This window comes from Oncorhynchus tshawytscha, linkage group LG01 (assembly GCF_018296145.1).
Source record: "Oncorhynchus tshawytscha isolate Ot180627B linkage group LG01, Otsh_v2.0, whole genome shotgun sequence".
Taxonomy (NCBI): Eukaryota; Metazoa; Chordata; class Actinopteri; order Salmoniformes; family Salmonidae; genus Oncorhynchus; species Oncorhynchus tshawytscha.
Window position 1 is genome coordinate 76,846,278 of NC_056429.1, and position 12,729 is coordinate 76,859,006.

Sequence of the window (12,729 nt, forward strand, 5' to 3'; positions counted from 1 at the left end):
TGAACTCTTTGAACTGAATGCCAAGTGTCACGTCTGGAGGAAACCGGGCACCATCCCTACGGTGAAGTATGGTGGTGGCAGCATCATGCTGTGGGGATGTTTTTCAGCGGCAGGGACTGGGAGACTAGTCAGGATTGAGGGCAGGATGAGCGGAGCAAAGTACAGAGAGTTCCTTTATATGAAAACCTGCTCCAGAGTGCTCAGAACCTCAGACTGGGGCAAAGGTTCACCTTCCAACAGGACAACAATCCTAAGCACACAGCCAAGACAACGCACAGCCAAGACAACTTACGTGAAATTAGGGAAATACCTGAATGTCCTTGAGTGGCCCAGCCAGAGCCCGGACTTAAAGCCGATCTAACATCTCTGGAGAGACCTGAAAATAGCTGTGCAGCAACGCTCCCGATCCAACCTGACAGAGTTTGAGTGGATTTGCAGAGAAGAATGTGAGAAACTCCCCAAATACAGGTATACCAAGCTTGTAGCATCATACCCAAGAAGATTCGAGGCTGTAATCACTGCCAAAGGTGCTTCAACAAAGTACTGAGTAAAGTGTCTGAATACTTACTGTATGTAAATGTGATATTTCAGTTTTTTAATTTGCAAAACATTCTATAAACCAGTTTTTGCTTTGTCATTATGGGGTATTGTGTGTAGATTGATGAGGGGAAAAAACAAGTTAATCCATTTTACAATAAGCCTAACAAAATGTGGAACATTTCGAAGGTGTCTGAAAACTTTCAGAATGCACTGTAATACTCTGTGAGGTTTCCATTCTTATATTATATTTATTTGTAGAATGTCTTGCTCTATGCAGAGGCCCTTCAGGTGCCCTTTGAGTAATAGACCTGTCCTCAATTGCTGGACACCGCCATATCCTCCTTTCCAGTTCCTTCCCCCCACAGTGGTGATTTCCTACACCTCCAGATCCATGTCAGTTCCTAACTGAGATGATTCAGTCAGTCTTATCCACTGGGGTAGTGGTATGACAGAGACGGTCTGATCCATAAGGGAAAGGGGGCGGGAGTCAGGGGGCAGGGGGGCAGGGGGAGGACTCAGTCTGAATATAGATGCTTGTATCAGGCTTTCACTATTGATTTTATTTCCAGTTCGGAAAAAGGAACTGCAATAAGACATGAAGCTCATTCAAGGTCTAATCAGCACAGAGGTAGTTATTTCAAAGGTCCACAGAACACAACACTAAGGAGGCAGCATTTGCATTCGGGGCATGCAGTTATTTATTTATATTGAGTTACATGGGGGTGGCAGGTAGCCTAGTGGTTAGAGCATTGGGCACGTAACTGAAAGGTTGCTTGATCAAATCCCTGAGCTGGCAAAGTAAAAATCTGTTGTTCTGCCCCTGAACAAGTCAGTTAACCCACTGTTCCTATGCCATCATTGCAAGTAAGAATGTATTCCTAACTGACTTGCCTAGTTAACATGTATTTCAATTTAGCCGGAATATCCATGACAGTTTTATTGGTGCCTTACATGAAATGAGGGAATTATTAAACATCTTGTAAACTTGAAGCACAGTCCACCTAGCTTTGAGATTAAACTGATATATAGTATGATATATAGATATATACAGTGCCTTGCGAAAGTATTCGGCCCCCTTGAACTTTGCGACCTTTTGCCACATTTCAGGCTTCAAACCTAAAGACATAAAACTGTATTTTTTTGTGAAGAATCAACAACATGTGGGACACAATCATGAAGTGGAACGACATTTATTGGATATTTCATTTTTTTTTAACAAATCAAAAACTGAAAAATTGGGCATGCAAAATTATTCAGCCCCTTTACTTTCAGTGCAGCAAACTCTCTCCAGAAGTTCAGTGAGGATCTCTGAATGATCCAATGTTGACCTAAATGACTAATGATGATAAATACAATCCACCTGTGTGTAATCAAGTCTCCGTATAAATGCACCTGCACTGTGATAGTCTCAGAGTTCCGTTAAAAGCGCAGAGAGCATCATGAAGAACAAGGAACACACCAGGCAGGTCCGAGATACTGTTGTGAAGAAGTTTAAAGCCGGATTTGGATACAAAAAGATTTCCCAAGCTTTAAACATCCCAAGGAGCACTGTGCAAGCGATAATATTGAAATGGAAGGAGTATCAGACCACTGCAAATCTACCAAGACCTGGCCGTCCCTCTAAACTTTCAGCTCATACAAGGAGAAGACTGATCAGAGATGCAGCCAAGAGGGCCCATGATCACTCTGGATGAACTGCAGAGATCTAAAGCTGAGGTGGGAGACTCTGTCCATAGGACAACAATCAGTCGTATATTGCACAAATCTGGCCTTTATGGAAGAGTGGCAAGAAGAAAGCCATTTCTTAAAGATATCCATAAAAAGTGTTGTTTAAAGTTTGCCACAAGCCACCTGGGAGACACACCAAACATGTGGAAGAAGGTGCTCTGGTCAGATGAAACCAAAATTGAACTTTTTGGCAACAATTCAAAACGTTATGTTTGGCGTAAAAGCAACACAGCTCATCACCCTGAACACACCATCCCCACTGTCAAACATGGTGGTGGCAGCATCATGGTTTGGGCCTGCTTTTCTTCAGCAGGGACAGGGAAGATGGTTAAAATTGATGGGAAGATGGATGGAGCCAAATACAGGACCATTCTGGAAGAAAACCTGATGGAGTCTGCAAAAGACCTGAGACTGGGACGGAGATTTGTCTTCCAACAAGACAATGATCCAAAACATAAAGCAAAATCTACAATGGAATGGTTCAAAAATAAACATATCCAGGTGTTGAATTGCCAAATCAAAGTCCAGACCTGAATCCAATAGAGAATCTGTGGAAAGAACTGAAAACTGCTGTTCACAAATGCTCTCCATCCAACCTCACTGAGCTCGAGTTGTTTTGCAAGGAGGAATGGGAAAAAATGTCAGTCTCTCGATGTGCAAAACTGATAGAGACATACCCCAAGCGACTTACAGCTGTAATCGCAGCAAAAGGTGGTGCTACAAAGTATTAACTTAAGGGGGCTGAATAATTTTGCACGCCCAATTTTTCAGTTTTTGATTTGTTAAAAAAGTTTGAAATATCCAATAAATGTCGTTCCACTTCATGATTGTGTCCCACTTGTTGTTGATTCTTCACAAAAAAATACAGTTTTATATCTTTATGTTTGAAGCCTGAAATGTGGCAAAAGGTCGCAAAGTTCAAGGGGGCTGAATACTTTCGCAAGGCACTGTAGTATACTATATATATAGTCACTGTTCCCGTCATGAAGAAGTCCCCTATACCACGCCCACCCTGGGGGAAAACAACTGCAGAAAGCCATCTGTGCCAATTCAACATAGCCTTCTATTTATTAGTTCTAAACATAAACACTTTTTGGGGTTAGGCTTACAATGTTGTTTTGGTTATTGCTTGAACAATCACTAAGATTCGTTTTTGGATACAGTAGTTGTTAGCTATAATGCTAACTCTCATTAACATAGGCTGGTAGCAAAGCTAGCCAAAGAGCAATTTACTGGTTGATGTTGAATGTTTTTTAAGTATAATGCAGTTGATTGGCGACGATTACACAAACATTATATTATTAAGCAGGACATTCATACGATCCTTACGATCCAATTATAATCCAAAAGTAGTGCGAAATGCTCTCCTAAGCAACATAAATGGAGGCTTTTTTTGCATTGCGATCTATGAGAATCCCGTGTTTTCCCCCACAGTTGTGAAATTGTGAATAGTGACTATACTGTATTATATACAATATATATACAAAAGTATGTGGACAACCCTTCAAATCAGTGCATTCGACTATTTTAGCCACACCCGTTCCTGACAGGTATATAAAATCTAGATAAAAAACAGTCATTCTGCACCCAAACAAGGAAGATTTTTATTTTACCTTTATTTAACTAGGCAAGTCAGTTAAGAACAAATTCTTATTTTCAATGACAGCCTGGGTTAACTGCCTGTTCAGGGGCAGAACAACAGATTTGTACCTTGTCAGCTCAGGGATTTGAACTTGCAACCTTCCTGTTACTAGTCCAACACTCTAACCACTAAGCTACCCTGCCACCCAAGTTAACCAACTGTTCCTAGGCCATCATTAAAAATAACAATTTATTCTTAAATGACTTGCCTAGTTAAATAAAGGTAAAATAAAGTAAATAAATAAGTAAAATAGACAAGCATTAGCAATAAAATGGCCTTACTGAAGAGCTCAGTGACTTTCAATGGAGCACCATCATAGGGTGCCACCTTTCCAACAAGTCAGTTCGTAAAATGTTTGCCCTGCTAGATCTGCCAAGGTCAACTGTAAGTGCTGCTATTGTGAAGTGGAAACGTCTAGGAGCAATAACGGCTCAGCCACGAAGTGGTCACCCACATAAGTCCACCGAGTAGCGCATAAAAATAGTCTGTCCTCGGTTGCAAGACTCACTACCGAGTTCCAAACTGTGCATGGAAGCAACGTCAGCACAATAACTGTTCGTTGGGAGCGACATGAAATGGTTTTCCATGGCCGAGCAGCCGCACACAAGCCTAAGCTCACCATGCGCAATGCCAAGCATTGGCTGGGGTGGTTTAAAGCTCACCACCATTGGACTCTGGAGATGTGGAAGCGCGTTCTCTGGAGTGATGAATCAAGCTTCACCATCTGGCAGTCCGATGGACAAATCTGGGTTTGGAGGTCGCCAGGAGAATGCTACCTAGCCGAATGCATAGTGCCAACTGTAAAGTTTGGGGGAGAAGGAATATTGGTCTGGGGATGTTCTTCATGATTCTGGTTAGACCCATTAGTTCCAGTGAAGGGACATCTTAATGCTACAGCATACAATGAAATTCTAGATGATTATGTGCTTCCAACTTTGTGGCAACAGTTTGCGGAAGGCCTGTTCCTGTTTCAGCATGACAGGTCCATACAGAAATGATTTGTCGAGATCGGTGTGGAAGAACTTGACTGGCCTGCACAGAGCCCTGACCTCAACCCCATCTATCAACTTTGGGATGAATTGGAACACCGACTGCGAGCCAGGCCTAATTTCCCCACATCAGTGCCCAACCTCACTAATGCTCTTGTATCTGAATGGAAGCAAGTCCCCGCAGCAATGTTCCAACATCTAGTGGAAAGCCTTAACAGAAGAGTGGAGGCTGGTATAGCTTCAAAGGGGGGACCAACTCCATATTAATGCCCATGATTTTGGCATGAGATGTTCGACGGGCAGGTGCCACATACTTGTAGTCATGTAGTGTACGTACATTTTTGCGCCATAAAGCATCAGAATTCTATCCGGAATTGCATCATAAAATTGCATCCCCCTTATTTTGAGATGCAGACTGGTCCCTAGGCTGGTTGTGTTCATGTCAAATTAAAAGGTAATACAAAAGTGATGTTAAATTACATCTTTACTATTAGGCCCATAAAAAAAACATAGGAGGTCCCTTGAAAAAAATAGTGACCCCCAAATGTCACAGATATAATTCACACTAGTGAATCTTTTGACCCAGTTAGTTGGGAGTTTACAGGATGTAACAATGCTCTTTGACATGAACCCTGGAAGTTAAGGTTTTGGAATGTGTTTTAAAGATCAGAAAATCTATCTTATTTCTGGTATCTGTTGGGCAGTGCCAAAGTAGATACATTTCATTTGATAAGACAGGCAATGTTTTGTTTAAAATATTTCAAAATTAACAAAGGATGATGTTTTAGTTATGCATGTTTAAATATTTATTATATTAATTAACCTCTTTGTGTAATTAAAATGGCAAAAGTACATTTAACCATAGAAACAATAATTGAACTACCTTTCTAAAATGTTAATACACGTGGAAAGGCGATGCTGAATAAAATATGTTTATTTCAACCTGATGACAAAGGAGTTGTGTACACATTTTCTTCGTGAAGATGGATGTGACTCCTCTGTTCTGACTGAGAACAGAGGGGCCCTGTGGGTGATGAGGACCTGAAATGATCTTGGTGCTAGACTCATGACAATAGAATAGCACTTGGGCCTGCCATGGAAATGAATTGAGTTTATTAATCTATACGGTTTGTTTTTCAGTGCTACCAAGTCACACATGTGGAAATCCAGGGTTGATACCAAAAGGAGTCATTCATGGAACAAGGTACAACATGGGAGACAAGATCCGTTACAGTTGTCTCATGGGATATATACTGGAGGGACATGCTGTACTCACTTGTATTGTGAGTCCAGGTACTGGAGCATCATGGGACTTTCCAGCACCATTTTGTCGAGGTAAGACACTACATTTTAAGTTTGTACTGGGGGCCAAGAATATCAATATTTACATATTAGTCCCAGGGTTCTACAGCTGCACCATCGAATAGCATCCTGACCGGTTGCATCACCGCCTGGTATGGTAACTGCTCGGCATCTGACCGTAAGGCACTACAGAGGGTAGTGCGTACGGCCCAGTACATCACTTTGGCCAAGCTTCCTGCCATCCAGGACCTATATACTAGAAGGTGACAGAGGAAATCCCCAAAAATGGTCAAAGACTCCAGTCATCCAAGTTATAGACTGTTTTCTCTGCTACCGCACTGTAAGCGGTACCGGAGCATCAAGTCTAGGACCAAAAGGCTCCTTAACAGCTTCTACACCCAAGCCATAAGACTGCTGAACAATTAATCAAATGGTCACCAGATTATTTATATTGACCCCCCCCACTTGTTTTTACACTGCTGCTACTCACTGTTTATTATCTATGCATAGTCACTTCATCCATACCTACATGTACAAATTACCTCGTTTAACCTGTACCCCTGCACATTGACTCGATACCGGTACCCCTTGTATATAGCTTCTTTATTGTTATTTTATTGTGTTACTTTTAATAATTTTTTACTTTAGTTTATTTGGTAAATATTTTCTTAAGTCTTTCTTGAACTGGATTGTTGGTTAATTAAGGGCTTGTAAGTAAGCATTTCACGGTAAGGTCTACACATGTTGTACTCGGCGCATGTGACAAATAAAGTTTGATTTGATCCTGGATCATCATTTAGCTGTGTTGATCCTGGATCGTCATTTAGTTGTGTTGATCCTGCATCATCATTTAGCGGTGTTGATCCTGGATCGTCATTTAGTTGTGTTGATCCTGGATCATCATTTAGCTGTGTTGATCCTGGATCGTCATTTAGTTGTGTTGATCCTGGATCATCATTTAGCTGTGTTGATCCTGGATCATCATTTAGCTGTGTTGATCCTGGATCGTTATTTAGTTGTGTTGTGCCTGGATAATCATTTAGCAATGTTGATCCTGGATCGTCATTTAGTTGTGTTGATCCTGGATCATCATTTATCTGTGTTCTTACTGGATCACTATTAAGCAGTATTGATCCTGGGTCGTCATTTATTTGTGTTGACCTAGTGTATCATTAAGATGTAGTGATCCTGGATTGTCCTAGATCCTGGAACCTGAAGTATCAAATTGTAGGTTTTAGAGGTCTTTGAAAGGTCACAAGGCCATAGCTTCCAATTGTCACTGTTTTTGTTGTTAAACTTGCAACCTGCAACGACAAACAACATTTATTTTACACATTTGCCAATCTTGTCTCAGGAGCGATGCCAATCTTAGCTGTCAAACCTTTATCTCCCACAAGTGAATATTCATCCACTCAGTAGGAGCTGTAACAATTGAAAGAGTCAGGACTCAGTCGAGATGGATTTATTTTCTAAGAGCAAGTTGTGACCCAGTCAGTAATGCAATTTTGTCTTACTTATTTTCTTCCTTTAGCCGAAGGAGCTTGCGGTGGGACATTGAGGGGAACAACAGGGACGATATCAAGTTCACATTTCCCTTCAGAGTATGAGAATAATGCAGACTGCACATGGAGTATTCTGGCTGAACCAGGTGATACCATCGCCCTGGTCTTTAGTGATTTCCAGCTGGAAGACAAATACGACTTTCTGGAGATAAGTGGGACTGAGGCACCATCAATATGGTAAGTAATTAACAACCGCAATATAATTATAGCACCTCTTGTATTCTAATGGTAGCAACTGTCATGGCATCAATTATCTGCTAATTGCTCGAAAAGCCATTGAGGGACATGATGGTGATTCACTCATATATGAAAGCTATAAGTTAAAGTACTATTGTGTTATACGTTTGATCCCTGTATGTCAATAATATACCTATATTTTCAACTGAGAGAATATAAAGACGAGTCAAAGTTTTACAGGACCTCAAAACACTGCTTAATTTTGTCCTGTCAACAGCTAAGGTATGACATGAGACATTTCAAGACTTGAAACCTGACACTTTGAGGACCGGTCCATTTGACAATTCCTTGACAAAATAATATTTACGACGTGTTGTCAGTGGAATGCCACTTAAATGGAGAGAGCTATAGTGTGTGTTCTGAGCAGAATGGGATGACATATCTGTATTTAAACACATACACAGCATGTGAAGACTGTGGAGACTGCCTGTGAAGACTGTTCAAGAGGCTTCCATTTTTGTTAGGGAGCAGGGTTGGGTAGGTTACTTTCTAAATGTAATCTGTTAGTTGCAATCTGTAATGTAATCTGTCCAAAATTGTAATCAGTCATGCAATTTTTGGATTACACAAACTCAGTAATGTAATCTGATTACATTCAGTTACATTTAGATTACTTTCCCATTAAGAGGCATTAGAAGAAGACAAACATTTTACCAATTGAACCCCATCTATTGCAGGATACATCAATGTTAAAGTTTACATAGCTGGCCATATATGGATGTTAAATGTTACTTTATGTGTTGGTTATGTAGGCTTCTTCTAACCCATCGCTTTCTACTACATATAATAATACGATTAAATTGTATCTTTACATTAAAAACCAGTCTATCAGAATTCCAGTCATTCCAGTAAATGTTATACCCCTTGATCTTCAAGACTAGGATTTAGAGATTAGTCAAATTGTTTTACCTGAGCATAACCCCAAAACGAATGACTTATTAGCCAGCCCTATTCTGTTGTTTATGATTTTGTTGTCATGGAGGACTGATTGGGCTCATTGATTCGAGTTGAAAAAGATATGCTGCGCTCATTTGAGCACTACTGAAAGTGCTATTTACATGTGAAAAATGAATGCCATATGCTGCATTTTCTATAGGCCTGTTGTTGAACTTTTTGTTGGCGACACTTTTATATCTTGATAATTTGAATCCATTTAAAGTGCAAATCCACAGATGAAAAATAACAAAATGTCACCCCACCTCTGAGGGATGGGCCTGGAGAAATGTAACCACTCTCAGATTAATAGACCGAGCTATGGATGCAAGGACAGACCATCAATGATATCAACATTATAGTTTTAACCATGTTATGAGGCTATATAGTTTTTGTTTATATTTACAATGTTTACAAACATTGGAGAAAAACAAGCTTATATTTTGGGTTCTCATGGAGTGTGACAGTTGAACTAAGCTCATGAGACATTTCTAAGTTATATTCTTCAAGAATCAATGGAGATATTTAATTTATAAGTCCACAAATGGATGTAGAAACTACAGATTGCCAATTTAAGTGTGCGAGTTGAAGTGTGCGAGTTTGACCATGTGTCCATTAGGCTTATGGATTAAAAACAACTATCAGCATGAATTATATTGAGCAATTAAAGCCCCACTTTTATTCTATAGGTGTCACGCCCTGACCATAGAGAGCTTTTTATTCTCTATGTTGGTTAGGTCGGGGTGTGACTAAGGGTGGGTTATCTAGGTGAATATATATATATCTATGTTGGCCTGGTATGGTTCCTAATCAAAATCAGCTGTTTATCGTTGTCTCTGATTGAGGATAATATTTAGGCAGCCATTTTCCCATTGTGCTTTGTGGGAGCTTGACCATGTATAGTTGCCTGTGAGCACTATAGCAGCGGCTCCTTTCGGTTTGCATTTATGGTTTTCTTTGAGATTCACTTCAAAATAAAGAGGATGGAACCATACCACGCTGCATCTTGGTCCACTCATTGTAACGATCGTGACAATGGCTGGGATCCGCGAGTGCATTTTTCACTGGCTGTCCACTGGTTTCAAAAGCAATGATTGATTGGAAGCTTAAACTTCTTGAATTCAACCATTATTGGGTTCAATTTTTTTACCTTTATTTTACTAGGCAAGAACAAATTCTTATTTTCAATAACGGCCTAGGAACAGTGGGTTAACTGCCTGTTCAGGGGCAGAACGACAGATTTGTACCTTGTCAGCTCAGGGATTTGAACTTGCAACCTTTCCGTTACTAGTCCAACAGTCTAACCACTAGGCTACCTTGCAGATGTAGATTTTTGAACAGCCATCCACAACAACCACAATCCGTAAGGCGCAAATAGCTAAATGTGAGAGCATCAGTGTGATTCACATCAATGCGCTTTGTAGATAACAGTAATAAGTGATTTCCGTATGGCCTGTAGACTGCACCACTGCTGTCATCCTTACCGCCAAGCATTTATTCCAGTTGGATCGTCTTTGGATGCCGACAGCAGTCGTTCCATTGGAAGACATAGCTTGGACTGTAGCCAACAAAAGCCTATTCCCGCTCTTTTCCCGCGATCCATCCAACCCATTTGGTGTGTCATCATAGTGGTCTCTGACTTCTGGTCAGACTCACTCAGGTGGAACAAACTTAATTAAACTTGCACCTTTTTTCAATGCTAATTTGAATGTCATGAAGAGAATAGAGAAGTTTCAGATTATTTTTCTCAAAAACCTCCTTTCGAAATGTAAAAGTAATCCTCAAAGTAATCATGTTTTTGCTGGTAACATGTAATCCATTACTCCCCAACCCTGTTAGGGAGTTAAATTTTTCAACAATGTGGTGTCCATTTTAGGACGTCCTTTTCACTAGGGATCGGCACCGATATGGAACATCTATATCGATGTCAGTTGCATTTTTTTCAATATGATATCAATATCATATTAGTTTTATGAATAACATTGCATTACTGCAGCATCCCATGATAAATGGGTGATTTCTCACGAAACTACTTGGTGAGCCTGGCTCCCAAGTGGGTGGCCCTCCCAGGCCCTCCCATGGCTGTGCCCCTGCCCAGTCATGTGAAATCCATAGATTAGGGCCTAATTTATTTATTTAAATTGACTGATTTCCTTATATAAACTATATATTGCGTGTTTATATTTTTGTTCAGTATATATCAACAATCCTCCCTCCAAAGGACCCTTCTATGGATTACATTTAGTGAAAATCGCCAAAATCATGGTCTTGTTCTGTTCTAGTATTGTGAGGAATAACCCATATGTCAATGTGCACACTGCCAAAGATGTTCTCTTTTTCAGGTTGATGCTATGCATCCGTCATTTAAGAAACAACTCAAACCAATGACTCACAAGATCTGCGTTTGCACCACCTAATATTTGATAGCAGAAATCCACACCCGGAGCATGGATAGAGGAATGACATCAACATCAAAGCAAAGCTTGACAGTTTTTCATACTTTAAGTCTACTCAGCTTTTTGGAAATAGAGTTTAAAAGTAGGTGGCAATATCTTCTTTAGCTGTGGATAGCACACATAGATGCTAATTGCAATAGGGAATTCTACAATCTGATTTATTTTATTTTTATTAACAATAGTCATTGCTGGGTGATGTTATGTCTTCAATTAGCATGTAAAAGTCTCATAAGTTAAAGTCAATGAAAAGTACTTCACTGAACTCAAAATAGGTCAAATTAATATTTTCAGGAGCTGCTCTCAATGTCAATTACAGAAGTACACTTCGCTAGCATTAATCAATGATAAGTTACAGGAGTTGAAAAACGAGGCAGTCACTAGGTAACAATAATTACTACCCTCATTCTTCTGTCTATTAAAGTCTGAAAGGGGCAAGGGAGCATCAATCGTTTGAGTGACTTTCACACAGCCTTTCAAAGTCAGTTAGTGTCTTATAACATTGCTCTGCTACTGACATTGTTGTGCACTCTGATGATTGGAGGCAGTTTTATAGACATACCATTTATGATATGGTAAGAATACCACACACGTGACCTTAACATCCGGAACTCTTCCACCTCCTAGACATGTGTCCAGAGATGTTTGGAATTCATACTTCAACTTCAGAAGTTCTACGCGGTCCTTGCCCATGAGACATTGTGAAATAAGTCTAGTGGTTTGTTGAACAAAAATGATACTATTCAGTAAAAATACTTGGGAGTCATAAAGCAAATACATGTAGCTAATTAGACACATGGGTCGTTCCATCAATAGATTGCCTTTTATGTCTGTCAGACATTGTGTACGTTTTGATAAAAGGCTAAACTTAACAGTTGCATCAAATGCTCTAACTAGTCTAAACCATGTAAAACATTTCAATAGCAGTGTGTTTTTGTTCAAATAAATGTGTTTTCTCAGAAAATCCATTTTCGTCCCACTTCTAGGACTAAATTCTAGTAATTTTTCTTAATTTAACTTTTTGAGATGGGAAAACATGTTTGTTATGAAGTTGAAAACGTGCTCTTTATGATAGAATGTTAAAATAAGAAGAAATAAATAGTTATTTCTGACAAAAGTACACTACCCAAAAGGCACTCCATTTGTCAAATGAGATACATACAGTAAGAATGTGAAATGTCAGAATAATAGTAGAGAGAATGATATATTTCAGATTTTATTTCTTTCATCACATTCCCAGTGGTTCAGAAGTTTACATACACTCAATTAGTATTTGGTAGCATTGCCTTTTAAATTGTTTAACTTGGGTCAAACATTTCAGCTAGCCTTCCACAAGCTTCCCA